A 21743-nucleotide genomic window follows, 5' to 3' on the forward strand; every position below is an offset into this window, starting at 1 on the left:
ACATCCAAAGCCGGAATCAGAGTTCAGAAACCACGTCCCTGGTGGTGGAATCCATTTAACTCTGAATTCACTACTGTTCTTTGTCGCTGTGCCCAATTACAGAACTTCCATCCAACTGCAGTTGTAGAAACACTAAGAACGCTGTTTGAGCTGGCTTTCAAAAGCCAGGATTTAGTAGACTTGGGGGATATCCTTAATTTCTTTGTAATTTATACATCCATTGGACTGTTATTTCCCCCCTTGCAACTGTTGCTACCTTTTCCAAAGATCCAAAGTGTTGGGGCAAACATTAAGTGAATGAACAAATAATTCCCTATTTCTGTGCTGAAGCCTGGGGGCTCTGTGGGACACAGAAAGCTCCCTTATAATGAGTTACTCTTGGTTCCACCCAGTTCAACACTGTCCTTACTTACTGGCAGTGACTCTCTCTCCCAGCCCTTCTTGGAAATGCTAAGGATCGAACCTGAGACCTTTACATGTGATGCAGATGCTCTACAACCCTTCAGTGAGCTAAGATTCTTGTTCATGCAGCAGTGCATACAACCCAGTTATACAGTCATCTGATCCAAAGGCAGCTCTGGACAGAACTTCCACCCCAGGGATTTGCTAGCCATGGAATGGAATAAACTGTACAGTGACGACTTCAATAAGTGTCAAGGAAAAGATAGCTGGTGGCTGAAGCTCAGTAATTCTGCCCCAAAAATCTTTCTTTAGGTGCAACTGTCATCCAAACCTTATATGCAGAGGTATCTCGGTTGCTGTCTAGTGACTGTACTATTAAGATATTACTTGCTAACGTGCCTTTCTAGCATCTTAGTTCATACGCATATGGCTGTTGCTAAATTACAAAATAAATTTTAATATGGACCACAAAACATCCAAAGAGACTGGTGCAGGAAAAATATATACAGATATGTTGTTAAATGAAGCTGTATTTTAAGAGGCGCTTACAAGTAGATACTTTGCAGAAGAAAGCAAACAGTAAAAATCAAATAGTATTAAAATATACTGTTAGATCTTGTTCCATTAGGAATTCATGAACCTGATGGCTTTTATAGTTTGTGTAGAAATGAAAACTTTGCATCATCACTTTTAATGCAGACAGACTACAGTGTACATCCAGCATTCTACCCCCATAGTAAACATAGGGCCTAATCCAAAGGAGACAAAAACGGAATCTGTAGTAACTTTTCTAGCAAAAGCACATCTCCCTAATTCAACTAGAAAACTAATATTCCAGTTCCCTGGAATGAAACCCAGCTGTTTGATCCACACAAGATCAGCAGCCCTTACATTCTCTAGCTGCTGGATAGCTCAATTGGTAGAGCATGAGAATCTTAATCTCATGGTTGTGGGTTTGAGCCCCACATTGAGCAATTGCAGGGGGTTGGACTAGATGACCTTAGTGGTCCCTTCCAAATCTACAATTCTATGAGAGTTCGCTGTTTATGACTGTAAGACGTAAAAATCAACTCTGAGCACCATACATTTGTCTGCTTAAAGCATTAAAAACTGAACTCAGGGCAAGGGAGTCTAGAAGATGGGTAAAATCACAAGAGAGAACTTGTATATACAACACACATCTATGGGAGACAGGACTCCCATAAATTTTGCTCCGTGCTATTTGCAAATATATATCATGAACAGTGCTGTCCTACACATGTCTACTCAGAAGTAAGCTCACTGAGCTTGGTGGGGCTTACTTCCAGTTAAGCATGCATAGGACTGCAGCCTAAATATTTGTTATTTTCCCATGTTGGATAGTTTGAAAATGTAAAAATCCAGACTCCTGGGTTCTAGCTTCTGAAGAGGCACTGATCTGTGGCTCCGTTTACTCATTAATTAACATTTTTTTCAAAAAGCCTTGTGATCTCTGGGTACTAGTGCTGTATGGGTGTCAAGCACTATTAAATAAAGCAGAAAGTAAAATGTCCCATAAAATAGATATTGCCCTAAATTCTGCTAAAACTTAGTGCAATAATGTAAAAAGCTGGTTATGTGCTTACATTAAACCCAGATTTAAAAGCATTAGCACATCACCAGTGTGCTCCTGTTTGGCATGTGTTTTATGCCCAATACCCTACTCTGGCACATTAACAATCTGTGTATCCATTCATCAGCAGTACATTTTGAATTGTATATTTATGGCACAGTGCACTTTTCATAGCTGAAAATTAATGAACATGCCTCTCTCATAACAAACAAGCACCTGTGCTGCATAGTTAGTAATCGGAAACAGATTTATTTTTATTAGTGTATATGTGGGCAAAGATTTCTCCCTTTAAAAAAAAATGGTATGCTCATTGCTTGATTATAAGGGCAGACTTTGCCAATGGATATCTTTGTTGTAGAAATTCCTGCTTATAATTTCTGCCTGTAATATTTTCATTTGAGATTTAATGATAATGCCTTCATATAGGACATAATCATTCCTTTGCTAAGCCTACTTGTCTTGACAAATCAAGTCCTGAGCTGCTGCCAACCACCGTTGAAGTGAAATGAAAATCTACAAGTAATGAGGAAGAACAGCAAATTTAACCATTTCTATGGAACTAGGTTTCTTTAAAATAAAATTAAAAAGCTTACAGTTTATAGCCTGTCTTTTATGTGTGACCTGCAATATGGTAGCTGCTTTTTAAAAATGGAAGCTGGAGCAGTTTTAAGCAACTTTGGGGCACAGTTCCTGGTCTGATTCCAGTGATTTTCAGCATGCCATCACTAGCACTCTATTTCAGGAGAGAGCTCAAGTGGTGTAGTGGTTAGAGTATCGGACTATGACCTGGAAAACCAGGGTTCAAATCCCCCCTCGACCATAAAGCTCCTTGGGTGACCTTGGGCCAGTCATTCACACTCAGCCTAAGCTGCACAGGGTTGTTGTGGGGATTAAATGGGAAGGGAGAGGACAATGTGTGCCACCTTTAAACACACACACACACACACACACACACACACACACACCAAACTACCTGACATTGGTCTAGACTCTACCCAGAAATAGCTCATTTAATGGGATGAAGCCGCAGCAATAGCCTCCCAGCAACAGTGGTGTTGGGAGAAAGAAGGGGGCAGCAGTGAGGTTGGCACAGTGCAGTCACACCGACAGAGCAGAGGTCCTTACCGCTGCCTTGTCCCTCCCTTTCCCAACACAGTGATGCCACCGCTGGGTGACTATTGCTGAAGTTTCAAGCTGTTTCTTGGCCCATCTAGCTCATTGTGGTCCACACTAAGTGGCAGTGGCTTTCCAGACACACAGATGGGGGACATTCCCAGCCCCACCTGGAAATGCTGGGGACTGAACATACAAAGCTCTAACCCAGGACGCTGACCCAACTTAGCTTATTACAGAATCAGACCAGAATCCTGGAAAATTCTGACATTATCTTTTTTTCCAAGGAAGATGCCAAGGAATATTTTTGCTTCACCTATATCCCTGGGCAGCAGTTGCTGTTCCACCAGGGGAAACGAGACAGGCTTTCTCTCCTGCCTGTCCCTGCCTTCTTCTGCTAGTCAATAGAACTCCAGGGTTGCTGGAAAAGAAGATCTTGCCACTGATTCACATCTAAATTCAGTAGTGGATTTAAAAGTAGAGGAGGACTCCTATGACTGCATCCTAGCAACTCAATTCCTTTTGCCCGTACAATACAAAAAATAAGGCCAGGACTTACGGTACGTAAACAACCTGCCAAGTAGAACAGCCTCCACGTGGTTTCATTTCATTCATTTATATCATAAAAGGTATACACTGCTTGATGGTCAAAGAGAACTCAAAGTGGTTTACATAGAATCATAGAACTGTAGAGTTGGAACAGACCCTGAGGGTCATTTAGTCCAACCCCCTGCATTGAATGAATCTCAATTAGATCACACATGACAGATGACCATCCAAACTCTGCTTTAAAACTTTCAAGGAAGGAGAACCTACCACCTCTGCACATGTTGGAACTCAGACTTCTTCCTCCCTATTGGTGCGGACCAGGTGTAAGAGAGATGACCCCATTGTTGTTTCTTCCACCTTCTGGGAAATGACAGTAAGTAAGGCAACTGAGGAATTTGCTGGACCTTATGTTCTTGAGAGAGCTTGAGTTCCAACAGATATTGGTTGAAGTTTCCCATAACTATTATATCTTTACTTTTTGAATGTTTGGAGGTCTATAGCAGACACCCACAGTAAGGTCACTGTTCTTACTTATTTGTGTTTGCTTATAATATTTAAACACCACATTTAAAGTTTTGCATCAGAATACTGAACTCTTATAACGCCTACTAAACCTTAAAAGACCTTAAAACTGAAACCAGATAAAATAGAATAAAATACCTCTCTCCTTCCCTGCATAAAAAGGAATCAGCTCCCAAAAGCCTGGAGGAATTAAAGAAAGGATCTGCTGGGAGAGATTGTTGCGCAAAACAGGATCCACAGCAGAGAAAACCCAGTTGCTAGAAGGCAGGACAGAACCTGTACCTGGGATTCTTTAGCAGGTATTAAAATTCAAAGGGATTCAGAAAAGAGAAAGATTTAATGGAAATAAATGGGACTAGAGCCTTTAGATCTTAAAGGTGAAGATCAGAACCCAGGAATAAACTGACTGGCAATTAAGTTATTTTAAAATATAACTGGCTTGCACACCTCTTTGAAAACAGCAAGGTCTTATGCAATCACAGCAAACATCAGTGCCCTCATAGGTATCCAACAAGGCTTAGATTGAAATGACTTACTGAGAAAAGTATAGCAAATATAAAATGAATGAAACAATTAATTCCAAATCACTTTCTCCCTGAGCTTCCTATGGGTTTGCCAACCACTAAACACACTGAAGACTCATCTTAATGGTACGTAAATTTAAAAAACCCTGGGTTTTAAAAAAATGGTTTAAATGCTTTATTTTTGTAACCACTTTGAGCTTTCCTTATGGTCAAGTGCTATATACATATACCAGATGTGGTTGGGCTCCAGCTCCCATCAGCCCTAGCCAGAATGGCCAGTGTGAGTGCTGGAGTCCAATAACATTTGGAGTGCTCCACTTTGCCTACCCCTTTCTTTTGAGATTTAGGTGTTTCTCATTTAAACTGTGGACTTCAAAAGAGCAAAATCAGCATGCATTATTTCCCCAGTATGGTGTAATGGGGCGTGGGTGGTGCTGTGGGTTAAACACAGAGCCTAGGACTTGCAGATCAGAAGGCTGGCAGTTTGAATTCCCGTGTCGGGGTGAGCTCCCGTTGCTTGGTCCCTGCTCCTGCCAACCTAGTAGTTCGAAAGGACGTCAAAGTGCAAGTAGATAAATAGGTACCGCTCCAGTGGGAAGGTAAACGGTGTTTCTGTGTGCTGCTCTGGTTTGCCAGAAGTGGCTTAGTCATGCTGGCCACATGACCCAGAAGTTGTATGCCGGCTCCCTCGGCCAATAAAGCGAGATGAGCACCGCAACCCCAGAGTCAGCCACGACAGGACCTAATGGTCGAGGTCCCTTTACCGTTACCTATGGTGTAGTAGTTAGTGTGTTGGACTAAACCCTGGGAGACCATGCGATTATGAAGTTCACTGTGGGACCCTGGGCCAGTCACCGTCTCTCCACCTAACCTACCTCAAAAAGTTGTTGTGGCAAGGATAAAATGGAGGAGGGAGAACATCACCTTTTGAAAGTTCTGTAAGAGTTTCTTGTTTGGGATGCTGGGCTAAGCTGCAATTGCATTGCTGTAGCCTACTCTGCATTGCAACGGATGTTTTATTTAATAGCTACTATGTGGGTTGGCTTTGAAAGGACTGTTATCCCAACTGAATCCTTCTCTATGGGGCAAGATAAAAAATTTAAATCAGTGTAGCAATTAGGAGAACCTTAACTAACAGGAACTCATCTTGTCACTTGTGTGGGTTTGTAAGAAAATGTAAATGTCTTATAAAGGTCACTGATAGAAACGCAGCATTATCATTGCAGGAATCAACCACTTGCCATTTCAAGGCAACTGAACTATTTTCATTTAAAATAAAAAATAAAAAATCCACCACTGTACACTATCACAGGAATCAGATGTTCTGCATGTCACGGGCTCAAAAGTATTTAAGGAGGACGGAGGAAAGGGCTGCTGATTACAGCTCATGGAATTAAGGGCAGGGTGGGAAAATAACACTTGGTGCTAGTAGGTCTGACTCTCTCACTACATGCTTTTGGATTGGCTATGAAAATTGCTTTATTAGAGTGGTCCTTGCTTTCTGGTACTGCTTTATACTACTGTATTAAGCTCCTGTTAGTTTTGAATGTCGATTGGCTTTCAAGTTACATTTTCATCTTGTTTTGTATTATACTGGCTTTATGCAAACTGCCTTGCATATTTTTTTTTGTTTGCAAAAAAACAGGGTACTAACTAATTAAAGGTGTATCCACACTTCCTCTTGTCCCACTGTTTTTCCTCAGGGAAAACTGCTCTTCAGAGCTCAGTCGGAGCAAATGGCAATTTAGGTTTTCCTCAGACTGCCATTTGTTCTGATCTATCACTAAAGAGCGTGTTTTCCCTTGGAAAGGAGTAGAGCAAGGGGAAAACAGCTCAGACCTGTGCTTTCTAGGTACAGCACAAGCGAAAATGTGGACAGACCCTAAGACGACAATGCACTCTTCTCTGGGAGGGTAGCAGAAGGACCCTTGGATAGAATGGAAGCACCCAAGTAAGGCATGATGGGGAAAGACGTGGAATCAGAAAAGGGTGGAAGGAAAGCTACCCAAACTTGCCCTGGCTGTAATTATTTGACAGAACTAGGGATATGGTGGATGGTCCGGCACAGATTCTGCACACACACACACACACTCCACTGTAAATGTTGAAAAAGGTGAACTAGGAGTGGATAGAATAAATCCCCATTCATTCAGTCATGAAATTCACTGGGTGAAGATGGGCCAGTCATGCTTTCTCTCTCAGCCTAACCTATCTCACGGGGCCCTTGCAAGGGTAAAATAGAGCAAGGGAAGATCCATGTGTGCTGCCTGGAGTTTGATGTGTGGAAATGATAAGGACCCCGATGACAAAACTGCAGGCAACCCATAAAGAAGCCCTTGGTTGTTAGTTCTCTTCTTCTGAGGGCCTGAGGCAGCTGAGGTTAGGATGCAACATGCTTCAGGGCAGTTGACTCAGACCGCTGAGATATAAAAGACTTTTGGGGTCTCTAAGGCTGCTGCCTCTTGCTGCTGCACCCAAGTTGAGTTCTAGAGCATCTGCCAGAATTTTTAGATCCAACTTTAAAGCTTTCATTTGCACGGTCATAGTCACTTTATCTGTGTAGTGCTTTCTCGTACCGATTACATTCAAAACATGGTCCAGTAGACAGATGGTTGGACTTGGCCCTGGAGTCCTCATTTGAAACCTTGTCCAACTGAGAAACTCCTGTCTCTTGTGCTCAGTTCTCCATCTCAGTACAAGGAGCAACAGTCGTCTACCTAAATTGTCAAATTAATTAAATAATGATTTATTTTTTAATGAATAAAATGTAATTGTTAAAATAATGTGTGCATGCGCATATGTGAGCAGGTGTATGTGTGTGTTAAGGTTGCTATTCAAATATATCCAAACCTTAAGTATATTTTAAGATGGTGAATACCTGTTCGAACTGTATTTCATACCTATTTCAGCTATAGGGGTAGAACATAGCCATCCTGGCTTGTAGCTGCTGATAGTCTTAACCTGAACAGTACCAGAGTGTGGTCTCTAGGCAACTGTGGTCTAGAGGTATATGAAGTCATCACCTTGCTGAAGCTAAGGTCTGGGTCTGCATGGGAATCCTCCTAGGAACCCCATGTTCACTGCCTTGAGTTCCTTGGTAAGAGAAAGGTAAGATTTAAATTTAAGAAAATAAAATAAGATCACACAACCAGTCAGCTTTTTGCTTGTTGAAGATCTTCTTTATCTGGGTCAATTCTCTTGATTGTTCCTTGCAAATAATTTATGTGGCTGTTGTTCTCCATTCAGATATAAAAACCCTCTCTGGATCCTGGGTGTGATTCGTTTGTGGGGCGAGAAACAGCTGAATGTTCAGGAAGCTCTTTGCAATGGCTTTGTGTCACAGATCAACTACAGTTATGCTGGATTTAGAAAGCAGTCAGAAATCTGGTTTATTGTGCTTCCTTGGTGAAAACTAAATACATATTGACAAAAGAAACTTGACAGCAGCAGCCAAACAACAACAAAAAACATAAATCTATAACAATGGCCAGAAAGCATCCGCTCATTTCTGTTAATGTCTTCCATTCTAACATAAGAACATAAGAGGAGTCTTCTGGATCAGACCAGTGGCCCATCTAAGTCCAGCATCCTGTTCTCACAGTGGCCAACTAGACTAGCTATGGGCACCAGAGCTGTCTCCCTTCTTGTGGGTTCCAGCAGTTGATATTCAGAAGCGTTACTGCCTCCAACTGTGGAGGCAGATCAAAGCTATCATGGCAAATAGCCATGGATATCCTTATCCTCCTTCATGAATTTGCACAATTCTCTTTCAAAGCCATCCACGTTGGTGGCTGTCACTGCATCCTGCGGGAGTGGAGTTCCATAGTTTAACTATGCACTGTGCGAAGAAGTGGTTTATTTTATCTGTTCTGAATCTTCCAATACACAGTTTCATTGGATGACCCTGAATTCTATCAAGAAAATCTTTTCTCTATCCACTTTCTCTGAGTGATGCACAATGTTATATGTACTGATCATCTGCATCCTCTTGCCTACCTTATCTCAAACTTAAGAAATCACTTAAATTTCCTCAGAGGGAGTGTGAGACTTTGTGACTCTACAGGGCTAATGCCTCATATAGGACTCCCACCCACACCTCCTGTTTTCAGGAAGGAAATAGGACCACATAAACTAGTTCATATAAGCTGTGACTCAGCACTCAGGCTCTACTCTCCGCTGAGTAAAAGGGCTAGCTTTTTGCTGTGTCACAGGTTTGTGCTGCCGAGTGGGTGCTGGGGCAGAGGAAACCAACTGCAGTTCCCAGTGAGGTCAATGCAATAATGCTCATACATATGTCACCATTAGCAACTGTGCACCAATGTTAGAAGCTGGGAGGGTAGTCTTGGAAAACAGAGGAACTTTTTTCCTTTCCTTTTCTAATTAATATAATTCATGAATACTGAGCCAGTTCCAAATTAAGCTCACCGTTAATGTAAAAAACAAACCAAAAGAACAGAAAACCCACCGAACACCCTGTAAGTATTGTTTACCCTGCCTCTTCAGCAGTCAGAGAGTGAGACGCTCTGCCTTGCCTTTGGCTACCTAGTAGCAATACATAGGATGTATACTAGGCTTGAGGGTATTGTGTACTTCACACTTCATTGCTCATGTATTTTTATTTATTTATGTCCTAAATTTATATCGTGTCCTTCCCCGCAAAGGAACGCAGGGAGGCAAGAGCACAAGCAATAAAACAATTAAAACACCTAAAAACAATTCCAGAGTGGGTGCAGACTAGGAAAGAGCTTTACTTAAAAGGCTTGTTGGAAAAGTAAGGTCTTTAGTAGTTGTCGAAAGGACAACAGAGATGGTGCCTGTCTGATATTTAAAGGGAGGGAATTCCAAATAGAGGTGCCACAACAGTAAGAGCTGGTGTGGCATGGTGATTAGAGTGTCAGGCTTGGACCTAGAAGGCCAGGGTTCAAAACTCCACTCAGCTATGAAGCTTACTAAAGGACCTTGGGCCAGTCATTGCTTCTCAGCCTAACTTACCTCACAGAGTTTTTGTGATAGAGGAGGAGAACTGTGCAGGTCACCTTGAGCTCCTTGGAGGAAAGGTGGGATACACATGTAAATAATGGTAAATAAATAAATGTGCAGAATAGACCCCTTGATAAGATGGCATCTGCAGAAAGCCCTCACCTGCAGAGCACAGTCATCAATTGGGTATAGAAGGGGTAACATGATATTGATCTTTCTAAACCCCTAATGGGCTCAATAATGAGTCATTTATTGTAAAGCATTTTGTATGGTTCATTTTGCAAATCATAATGTGCTGATAATATTATAGCAAAATTAAATGAACTGAGTGGCAAGACAGAAAAAGAACAACCATCAGCTTCTACGTCTTAGAACTAGAGAGTGAATAAGGGACAGTTGGCAATCTGTATGTGTTTGTGAGCGTGAGAAAGAGAGGGAGAGAAAGAAGGGCAGAAGCCTTAATGTCATTTACACACACATCATTATCCAAATGTTAATGGAAGACAAAGGGTCTAAGATAAGGAAGAATTAGGATCAGTGAGTTACTTTAGATGAAAAGATACTGAAAAGACATGACCTTGTATTGGATAACTTGGACTTTCAGTTAATTAAAAGATGCATGGATTGTAGACTGGGCAGCATAAATAAAAACAAACAAAGCTAGCCATATGGCATTGGCATCCTGATCAGTTAATGCTGTTGTAGCAATCCCACATAAATCGTCCGCAAGAGAAATACTTAGATCTCAGTGTGAAAGTTTTTGTGCACAGTTCTCAAAAATGCTCCAACAATGCAATCCAAAACAAGATCCACCAGAATGAGAGAGTTTGTATTTGGTGGATCTTGGGCTTTTCTGGCTGAGTCAGAGCATAGTTGGGGGCTACGTCAGCGTAAGTCACTCACCCTGGCTGAGCTGGAGATTCTCTGGCAGGTCACTCTGGATGAAAAAGCCAGAGACCATCTTAGCTGTGAGTCCTGGAAGACCTGATCCCATATCCTTCAGGCCCTTTCCCACCTGGCCTGGGAGGGGGGGACACTGACTGATTCCAGTTACAAAAGCTGAGGCTGCTGCGTAGACTCTTTAGCTAGGGTGTTGTTTAGGAGTCGTTGGGGGGGGTTGGGGGGTTGGTGCTGTTATTGAGATATATAGAAATATGGAAAGGCAGCATACAAATAAAATTATGTATGTACACCATCTGGCTCAGTCAAAGGATCAGGTGGCAGAATTTAAGTAATTGTAATTTGCATCAGCTTAAGTTCCCTCCCCCCAAAAGGGGGCATGGTAGAACAAGACCCAGAAGAACACTTATTCCAATCTTTCCAGCTTGATCACATGACCTGGCAACCTCTAAGAACTTAGCCAGAGTCCTCCAATATCTTCCTGAACTGAGTTTAGAAAAGGAGTCACTTCCGCTGGCATAATTTACACAGACATTGTTTATGCTGGCTTTCTAAAGTAAGGATTACACTGTAGGTCAGAGGTTGGTTATGGTTTAGAGCAGTGGTTCCCAAAGTGGGTGGTACCTCCTCCTGGGGGTTGGTGGGATCACCGAGGAAGAGCGCTAAGAGGCTAGGAGGCTGCAAGGGGCGCTGGTGGTATCAATGATGAAGAGACTTTGAAAAGCTGGTTTCACTGGATCAAGTTCATTAGTTCTGTTGAATTAATTAAACTAAATAGTTTTAACTGGATTTTGAATAATTGTGCAATTAATTGTCATGATTTTATTATCTTCCTTAGCTGGTCGTGAAAACCACTACAGTGGTACCTCAGGTTACAGACGATTCTGGTTACAGATTCCCCTAACCCAGAAGTAGTACCTTGGGTTAAGAACTTTACCTCAGGATGAGAACAGAAATCACGTGGTGGCAGCGGGAGGCCCCATTAGCTAAAGTGGTACCTCAGGTTAAGAACAGTTTCAGGTTAAGAATGGACCTCCAGAATGAATTAAGTTCTTAACCCGAGGTACCACTGTATTCTAAATAATGCTTTTATAGGGTAGTGTAGGGGGGCACTGGGGATGAGTTTATGGAATCAAGGGGATAGTGGCCCAAAAAAAAATATGGAAACCACTGGTTTAGAATATGAGACACTTTCCTTGTTTGTGTGTGGAGCTGGGGTTACTGCATCTTGTGGAGGCCATTAATGATGGGACTCAAAATTCCGATATTCCTCTTCCTCATAACCACAGTCTCCACAACTCATTGTAGAGTGTTTCTCTTCATGGAAGCTTCCAAAGCTCTTCTCTTGACACCATGATTCTGTGGGTCAACCCTTTGGCTGGCCTGCCTTAAGACAGTCAAGTGGGATAAACAATTGTTTCTCCCTTCAACTCTAAGGGTCCACCTAATCTGTAAGCCCTCTCCTGTTCCATATGCCTGGGAAATGCTCTACCCAGAACTTTAGCTACAGTCATTGTCAGCTGGGGCAGGGACACACAGAAAAACACTCTTCCTAAACTTTAGTTCACAGGCTCAGGGATTCTACAACTCTGTTGTTTCCAAGGACCACAGCTCATTGGTAGTGCATCTGCTTTGCATGCAGAAGGTGCCAGGTTCAAGCTATCTACAGGTGGGTCTGGCCTGAAACTCTGGAGACCCATTGCTAGTCAGTGTAGACAATACTGACCTGGTGGACCAAGGGTCTGGCTAACTCAACATAAGGCAACTTCCTGTGTTCCAAAGGCTTGGGAGCTTCCCTACAGTGTTCCCTGGAGCCTTGAGGGCATTTGCACAACTCTGAGTTTTGATTTTGTCCAGGTTGAATGAAAAAATGATGGAATTTTGAGGGACAGTTGAACACATAATGAGATGGGCAAGAACTCTACTTTAAAAAAGAAAGGAAAAGAAGAGCTTTTATTTTTGAATGCTCGCCAAAAATAAAGCTTGTAAAAATTCTGAATCGAGCAGAGTGGAGGTGCACCTGTCTCTAGGAAAAGCACAGAAGATGCAAAGTGCAAAATACAGATAGTTTTAACACAGAAAAACAAAGGATTTTAAGCATCTGAGTGGGAGGGGGAGCCCTGAGAGTGACTCCAACCTGCTTTAATGGAGTATAGCTTGCTACATTCCTCTGCACCACGCAAACTATGAGTAAAATTGTTTATTTCTCATGGACATCGTCCAAAAAACAAATTTGTTCAACTGCATTTGGGTTACTGTGCTCTCCAAATGGAAAGGTATGTCTTTTCAAGTATTTAAACAGGCTTTATGTATTCTACAACAAAGGTTTCTGAACAGGCATTAAAATGTCAGCAAAAGTTGCCAAATACATTCTTACAATGCTGCCACTGACTGTTTTCGGAAAAGGAGATTTAGCTACTCACATGTTCATTAAAACACACACACATAGACACACAGAGAGACAGACTCAGAAATGGATGAAAAATTCTTCAGGGACTTAAAAACAGATTCTATGTTGACTGCTTAAAAGTGTATTCCAAATGAAAGAGGCATTTAAAAAAAAAAACACCCAATAAGGATTGTACAAAATAAGATATTTAAGGAAATCAACGTAGGAACTTTAAAAGAAAAGAAAAACACACATTGCCAATTCCAAATGCTCGAGGCAGTTATTTTGCCTGCTATTCTAATGGAATATGCTGATTTTTGGAAGGGCCCGGTGCTTTTTTTACATTCTGATGCCAGCATTATTGCTCTGGAATAGGTGTGGTTGCCTTTGAAATGTAAGCTCACTGCTTCTGTAGTCAGTGAACCATTGCTGATAGGGCTGACTAGTCAGAAGCAAAACTGGCTAGTTATAAAACTACTATAGTATACCCTTTATCTCATACACATTTAAAGGATTTACCTATCTATCCCACAGCAGACCTACTCATTGAGTAGGAGCCAACAGCATATGATTGTGTTAATTAATCTGCTATTGTGAGTAAAGGAACAGCTGCAGTGGTCTCGTGGATACGTTGTCAAAGGAAAACAATGTAATGTTAAGCTTCTGACTGCATATTCTGTTACAAAGCAGGTTGACGATAAGTTAAATTCATAAATCACAGATTTTTTTATAATAATAATAAATAACATCTGACCTTTAAGGGAAAGGTTTTAGCATTCTTAATTTCTGCTTGAAATACGTTCTGAAATACAATACTTAAGCTTCAACCCAATTCTTTGTTTGGAAAACAAACATTCCCCAGAAATTATAGGAAATGGTAGTAGCGACAGACATGACCTCTCACTCTTTTGAGATACACGCCATTGTCGATTTAACAAAGATCAGAACCCAAAATATCAAGTTAAAAGAAAATCTTGTTGGCTCCTTTCCAGGGGCCCCCTCTAATAAAAGCACAATTTTGAATACTATACAGCAATGCAGAATAAAAGGAACATTCATTATATGAAAAACACTCTCTATTTACATAGGATTTGATCTTTCCTGCCATGGAAAAGGTGCGGAATATACTTCCCCCTCCTTTCCTCAGAGTAGAGTAATATAATCCTGTAATTCAGATGTAAAGTAAAACAAATCAAATCTCTCTCCAAGTCCTTTGGTCACTGCATTGAACTTCCCAGAGGTGCCCATAGAAGGGGCTGACCCCTAAAAAAGAAACAGAATTAAACCTTGAAGGTTTTATTTTGTTTTGTTTTAAGATAAACGCTTCTCCAGACCAATCATATGCTGCTCTGAACTGCAATGGCAGCTAAGCACAGGATAAGGTATCAGGATTCCAGTATAGGAAGCCAACTTGGTCCATCTCTCAGGGCAACAGCAGTCCAAGGCATTGCTATGTTCTCTGCTCTTAGAAAGCACCTACATGATGCAGCACTGACATGCAAATGGAGTTTGTTTACCAAAGCAGGATGGGCGAGAAAAAAGGGTGAAGAGGAAGGCGGGCGGAGGTGGCAAAGGCTCTGCCATACCTAAAGCATCTTCAAAATAGCTCCATCTTTCAAGCACCATTCCCAGCACAATATTAGTAGTTCTGCTGGTAGTGTTTTCTCTACTCAAAAACTGTTACCAATGAGTTTCTCATGCATGTAACACAAAAGCTCCAAACTGGGTGGCATGGAAGTTTTGACAATCATACTTCCTTTGGGGTGATCTAGTGGACTACATGTACAGCCACCCCTGACTGTTGGCCATGACTTGGGTTGGTGGGAATTTGGAGTCAAACAATATCTGCAAGGCACCATGTTCACTACCATCACCTAGTGGGCGATTGTTGCTCAGCCCTGACACAGATTGCCACAATCTTTGTCCACCAAGTTGAGTACAGCACCATAACCATGTACTGTAGGCGCCCAAGAAATCAGCAAAAATAAAATACCCTGGTGGGTTGACATATGTGTCTGATTTGTTGCCAGCTTAGTCAGTCACAAGTTACATAGGAAGCTGCCTTATACTGAGCTAGAGCCATGGATCCATCTAGCCAGTACTGTCTACACTGACTGGCAGCAGCTCTCCAGGGTTTCAAATAGGGTTCTCTCCCAGCTCTACCTGGAGATGTCGGATTGAACCTGAGATCTTCTGCATGCAAAGCACTGTTTTACCACTGATCTAAGGCTCTTATTCAGACATACTGTATCAGAACAGCTAGGAATAAGGTTGGGGAGATGGTATGTTTTCACCTACAGGGTTCATGTGTAATAGATAGTATTTTTTTCTGTAGGCATCTAATCACTATTAGAAAATATTTTGATCTGGATTGTGCAGACTGGTAGAAGATGCTACCTTGTGTCAAGGTGTTGACAAATGACCTTTTGATTCATTATTAGGTCTATGATTCTAACAATCAATTGTCACATATGGTGAGGCGGTTTTAATTCCAATACCTTCTTCCATCTCCTGCGACAACCCTAATCTGAAGAGAATTATATGTAGATGCCTACATATATACTGTCTGAAATAACACATACAATATACACCAAGGCAAGAACGTTGAATTGCCAATAGCTTGTGTAAGGTCATTAGAATAACACTTTGTGTCTTTAATCAAGCTCTGAGAATTCATGAGCATCATTAGTCATTGGGCTGATGACTTCATTGAGGTTGATTGGGCTGGGCCTTCATTATTACTCTGTATTATGTTTCATTTTCCAAATCAAAACCCTAAAACAAAATAATTTCTTGATCTTTTAAAAACCTTGATTAAAACACTGTTGTGGGCTGAAACTAAATCCTTAGCATTATCCATTTGACAAAATATGCCATAACTTTTGAGACGTGCGCATGCATATATATATATATATATATATATATATATATATGGAAATGGCTGCTTTCATTAGAATTATGGTTTCTTTCAGGCCAAGGGAAAGAGTGAGGAGTTGAGAGAGAGAAGTATATGTGTTAGGTTTTCTACAATGGAAATCTAATAAAATGTTTCACATTATACAAGAGTTATGCTAATGAAAAGAAAACTAAAATAAGCCCTAGAAATCAGTGCAGAAATGATGTTTAATACTATGATGCAGAATTTTTTCAAACTCTCTAGACATCTAGCCACCCACAGGCAGACCCAGCTGACAAGTCCATGAAGCAGCTGAGACTCTTTTGTAGCTTTACCTTGCAGTTAATTCTCAGATGGTCTGTAGCTTGAGCTTGGGCAACATTTGGGTGATAAATCACTTGGGAGCACACACACACTCTTTCTATTGGGGGAGAGTTGGGATAAAAATGTATCATATAAACACATTTGTTCCAACAGAGCAAGAGCAAAGAATTTCAGGTGTCAGTAATGTTCATACGACACAACTGTTTGGAGGGATATGTGCACTGTTGTCCTTGCCCACCACTACCCAAAACAGGGGCAGATCCACAGTATACATTTAAAACACATTCAATGTGCCTTAAAAGCACATGATTCCCTCCAAAGAACCCTGGGGACTGTTAAGGGGGCTGGGAATTGTAGCCCTGTGACAGGGATACTGTAGTTCCCAGGATTTTGTCGGTGAAGCCATGTGCTTTAAATGTATACCGTAGATCTGCCTGCTGCATGCAATACTCCCAACATGACCACAAGCATATGGACAAATGGCGCTGCCTTTTACCAGTTATAGTATTTGGCAGCATATTGAAAGAGCCAAATTCTGTGGCCTGAGTAAATAATTACAATTAAGCAAAGCTATGCTTTATTTTGCTGCTGTAACTTAGGTTCAAAGCACTTAAGGAAAGATGAGAAGAAGCTATTTTAGAAATATACGGAAGTCCTCCTGCCTATCCACACAGTCATGAGAGCTAGAAACCGAGGTTTGTGGTTGTCTAGGAATGCAGGGATTGTAATTTTGAGTATAATTTTTTAAAATTTTTTTAAAGAAAACACCTTATAGTCCTGCTGCTGAGAAGCTTGCCTGCATATTCAAACTTTACACTATTATCTACAGAGCAGCTAGCAGATTCTACAGTGAGCGGCAGCAGGCTCGCTGGCACTCTCTCTAGGTTCTTGAATTAATAGCTGTGAAAGAGTGTTGGGACCTTCCCAAGTCGTGGTTTCTGCACAGCAGAGCAACACTGAACCAGTGTTTCCAATTTAACACCCTGACATCCTGGGGGCACATTTATTACGAGGGGAAAAAACCATAACACATGTCCAAATATTCATGATTTCTGGCCTTTAGCTTGTTTGTGACCCCCACCAACAGGCGTGATGAATAATTCCATCTGGTTCTGCTTTCTTAGCGGGCCTCTTCATGCAAACTGTCTTTTTTTTTTTTTCCTCCCAAGATACTAAAATACCCCTTCATGTTTACCAAGATTTCAGTTTTTAGCCAGTGCTTGCCTAGCTTCACCTGAGGAACCGGTTTTCAGTGGAGGCAGTACTTAGCTGTATGCTGTGTCTGTCTTTCCTGTCCACCTATCTTGCTGAAAGGGTAGTTGTTCCTCACCCTTTAGGTCACCTTTTTAATCCCTGTGGAACAAAAGCCTATGGGACAAGACTCTATAAGGATACAAGGGGAAATGGAACAGAATCTACCCATCCTACAGATTGTTACTGTAACATAGCAGCATTAGTATTAGTATAAAGGTAAAGGGGCCCCTGAACATTAGGTCCAGTTGTGGCCAACTCTGGGGTTGTGGCGCTCATCTCGCTTTACTGGCCAAGGGAGCCAGCGTACAGCATGACTAAGTCGCTTCTGGAGAACCAGAGCAGCGCATGGAAACGCTGTTTATCTTCCTGCCAGAGCTGTACCTATTTATCTACTTGCACTTTGACATGGTTTCGAACTGCTAGGTTGGCAGGAGCAGGGACCAAGCAATGGGAGCTCATCCTGTCGCGGGGATTCGAACCGCCGACCTTCTGATCGGCAAGTCCTAGGCTCTGTGGTTTAACCCACAGCGCTACCTGCGTCCCAGTATTAGTATAGCCACCTTCAAATATCTGCAGGGCTTTCACATGGAAGCTGGAGCAAGCTTGTTTTCTGCTGCTCTGGGAGATTCTGACTAAACATCAGGAAGAACTTTCTGGCAGTAAGAGCTGTTTGACAATGGAATGAACTCCCTCAGAAGGTAGTGGACTCTCCTTTGTTCAACATTTTTAAACGGAAGTTGAATCGCCATCTGTCAGGGATCCTTTAGTGGTGATTCATGCACTGCAGATGGTTGGACTAGATGATTCTAGTCAATTTGATGATGGTGATCATTTATTACCTGCCCTTCACCACGAGGTCCCAGGGTGGATCATAACAATGTAAAAAATGATATCAAAAACAGTTCTAAACTGTTTTAAACAGTTAAACAGTTTAAAACAAATCACTATCACATCTAGAGTGGGTTCTAAAAATATGCATCTCAGTGTCAGAAGGTGTGTCTTTAGCATATGACGGAAGCCATACAATGAAGGTGTCAGATGCACCTCTTTGTGGAAGGAATTCCATATCCCTTTCCCAAGCACCCCATGCTGTCCTTAGCACTATAGGTTCATTCAGATATTTGGGGGTAGTCATTCAGGGCTTTAAGAGCACTAGTGTGAGTACCTTGGATATTTATTCCCCTGGAGTCTCCAGTAGCTTGACTACCCCCCCTTCCTCTTACTACTGGGTCTAAAGTGAATGGTGATAACAGCACTGCCAGAGCATTATTATATTCATGGGAGCACTGGGGCCATTCCCCTTCCCTTTATTGCCCTAGGAGAAGGGGCCACAGCCAAGCAATGAGATCTAAAGTGCATGCAATCACCACCCAGGGAGTCTCAGGTCTCTTTCTTGGCTTATTTCTTTCATTTTCTTTTGAATCCCTTCACGCAGCAATTCACACTTCTGTAAGTGAGAAGGCAAAGCTCTTTAAAATGTGTCTGGTAGTAACTGGTTGCCCCATTTCCATGTCACTGTCTCTACACTGGAGCAGATATGATGTCTCCCTGCCCCCTCTCTGCATCGCATGGTTATACACACACCAAGCAGCAGTTTCATGGCTGGAACAGAAAGCCCAATGCCAGTCCTTAATTTCAGTTGGAATTTGCAGGGATAAAGGTGGATTGCCCCATTTCCCCAACATTTTCTTCTTCTGTTTGAGAGCAGGTCTATTACCGAGATTCGGCACTTTGAGCTGTGACAAGTCTGTAGACATTGCTCATACACTTTCAGTTTCTAAACACAACTATGTGATTCACAGACCACCTTCTTGAGCCAAGCCCTTAGCAGCAAATATGGAAATCAATCACAGGATAGCTTAATTCTTCTCCAAGTGTAACTCTTTGGAAACATTCCCTTCCTTAAGAGCTTGCTCACTACCATGGAGCATATAATCAATTAATCCCACACTAGGTGTGGCTTTTGCCAGCAGGCAAGTGACTAAAACCCTGTCTAGAAAAAATGGAGAAAGAGTTATCAATCAACCTGACAAGACACCTCAGTTAAAGGAAAGAATATTTACTGAGAGCCTGCAAATGCTGCCAAAACTGGGAGAGAGAAAAACACAGGAGAAAATAATTTAAGATGAATTAAAACAACCCTACCACAAACATAAATTCCCAGATAAATACAAACCTAGGAAAAAGTAAGATAATTTATCATTTTAAAGATTGAACCAAAGGTTCTCAACTGAACCTTTTTGGCTTAAAGGGGAGAAGACAGGAGAGAGGGAAGGTTTGTATAGAGGTTTTGATATATCTTTTTTAAAAAAAACAAAACAAAAAACCACACATTTCCTCACATTTTGCCCCTTTTAACCATCCTGACAGTGATGGCAGCTGTGCCGCACACACCCCAATACTAGATGCACGCTTTTTCTCTCTTCATAAGACTTCAGGAAGCCTGTTCCTTACTCAGATTTGGTTTTGGATGTTATCATGACACAAGATATCATTGTCTATAGGACAACCTACATGATACCAAAATCAGATTGGCTCCTCTGCTGTGCCCACACAACACCAGTATCCTCACCACCTTCCCCTCTTCCTCTCAGTTACCAGCAGTGACCTCCAAAGTGGGAAGCCGTGTGAGCAACACCTCCTCACTCCACTCTGCCCCACTGGCCACTTCTGTATCGTATCATATACCATTGTGTTCTAGGAACAGATGAATTTGTCATTTTCAGTTTCTGCTGCTCCAGAGGGTAGAACTCAAACTAATGTATTCAAATTGCAAGAAAGGAGATTATGGCTAAGCATTAGGAAGAATTTTCTGAAGGAAAGAACAGTGGAAGGAACTCCCTCAGAAAGTGGTGGACTCTCCTTTGTTGGAGGTTTCTAAATGAAGGTTGGATGGCCATCCACCAGGAATTCTTTAGCTACGATTCCAGGGAGTTGGGATAGACAACTCTTGGAGCTCCCTCCAGCTCATGATTTTATGAGACATGAAGCAACCTTGTTGAAGTTAAGCAAATATGGAGCTCAGTGCATGGGTGGGAGACTGCCTGGGAACCCCATGTGCACAGCCTTGAGTTCCACGACAGAGGAAAGCTAGAATATAAATGTAACAAATAAAATCTCTCCCTGAGTCAATGCATGCTTAGCTAGAAAAGATTATTCTTTGTCAACTTCCCTATTAACCCTAATGAGAAATACCAAGCATTTCATATCCTACTATGATTTCACTGAAGAGAAGAAAACGGTGTGTGTTCTTAGAAAAAACGGTTCTCGACTGTGGCCCCATGACATTCTTCTCACTAAAGGAACATAGCAAAATTTAGAATGCAAACAAGACCCCAAAGGGGAGAGTCTTCAATAACAGAAGTTGGGAGCTGCCACTGAATACAGAACAATGGTGGCATGATGTCTTAACAGAGACTCAGGGCCAAGCTCCATGTTAGCCTGTCAGGAACAGTGAGCCAATTCCCTGTAGCATCCCTGTATATCCCACTGAGTTGCATCATGCCATCTGTCATGTGGAAACCCCCAGTGACCTGGAAAGTTTCCACTCCAGCTCCAAACATTCCTGGAGGTATCCATCTGGTGCTGAACTGCTGTATATCATCATTAGTCTTTACACAACAAGTGATATGGACCTGTTACAATCAGAGCATCGAGACTCACCACCAGGAAATGGATTGCCACATAACATGTAGGACTGTAGGTCAACCCTGAGACTTTGTACACTGGAAGAATGTTCTACTGACTTTAACAGAGTATTTCATATACAGAAAGATCTGCATGGCTTAAATCAAGCCATCAAAATTCCACGCATCGATCCTAGCTGCCAATGAGCTTGTGTTGCAATAAGTACTGTTTCAAATAAGGCAGGCATCCTTATGTCTTGTGCTGAAGCTATTACCATATGGATGCTGTGTCTAATGAGGCCTATTTTGGATGACCGCTCTGGCCTTTAGTTTTCTTATTGTACAGCGGAGTAGTAGTTTACAGCTATTGTGTTGCAGGCCACAAATAAACTCTCCAAAAGTCCAGCTGCAGGCTCAATTTACAAGTGGTACGGCCCAATAAGGATGACGTTTTCTCATCAGCCGATCTAAAATTAAGGGGAGGGGGTGCACGAGTCCCTTGACATATGCACCTATAAAAGCAAAGAGGGTTGCATTTGATTGCAACAGCTGAGACTTAATTTTTGAAAGGAAAAAAGAAGAAGAATGGAATGACACAGCCAAGGTTTTGAAGAACACTCGTAATTTCTGGTAAAGAATGCCAGTGTTTGTGAAAGTTAGCAATGACATAATA

At 41.8% G+C, this 21743-nt stretch overlaps 1 protein-coding gene across 5 annotated transcripts in view; it reads right to left on the reverse strand.

Annotated features, from left to right (window-relative positions):
• ZNF536 (zinc finger protein 536) overlaps positions 1–21743 on the reverse strand; it is a 446360-nt gene that overhangs the window by 193529 nt on the left and 231088 nt on the right. The window lies entirely within an intron of this gene.

This window comes from Podarcis filfolensis (genome assembly GCF_964270895.1).
Source record: "Podarcis filfolensis genome assembly, chromosome: 8".
Classification (NCBI taxonomy): Eukaryota; Metazoa; Chordata; class Lepidosauria; order Squamata; family Lacertidae; genus Podarcis; species Podarcis filfolensis.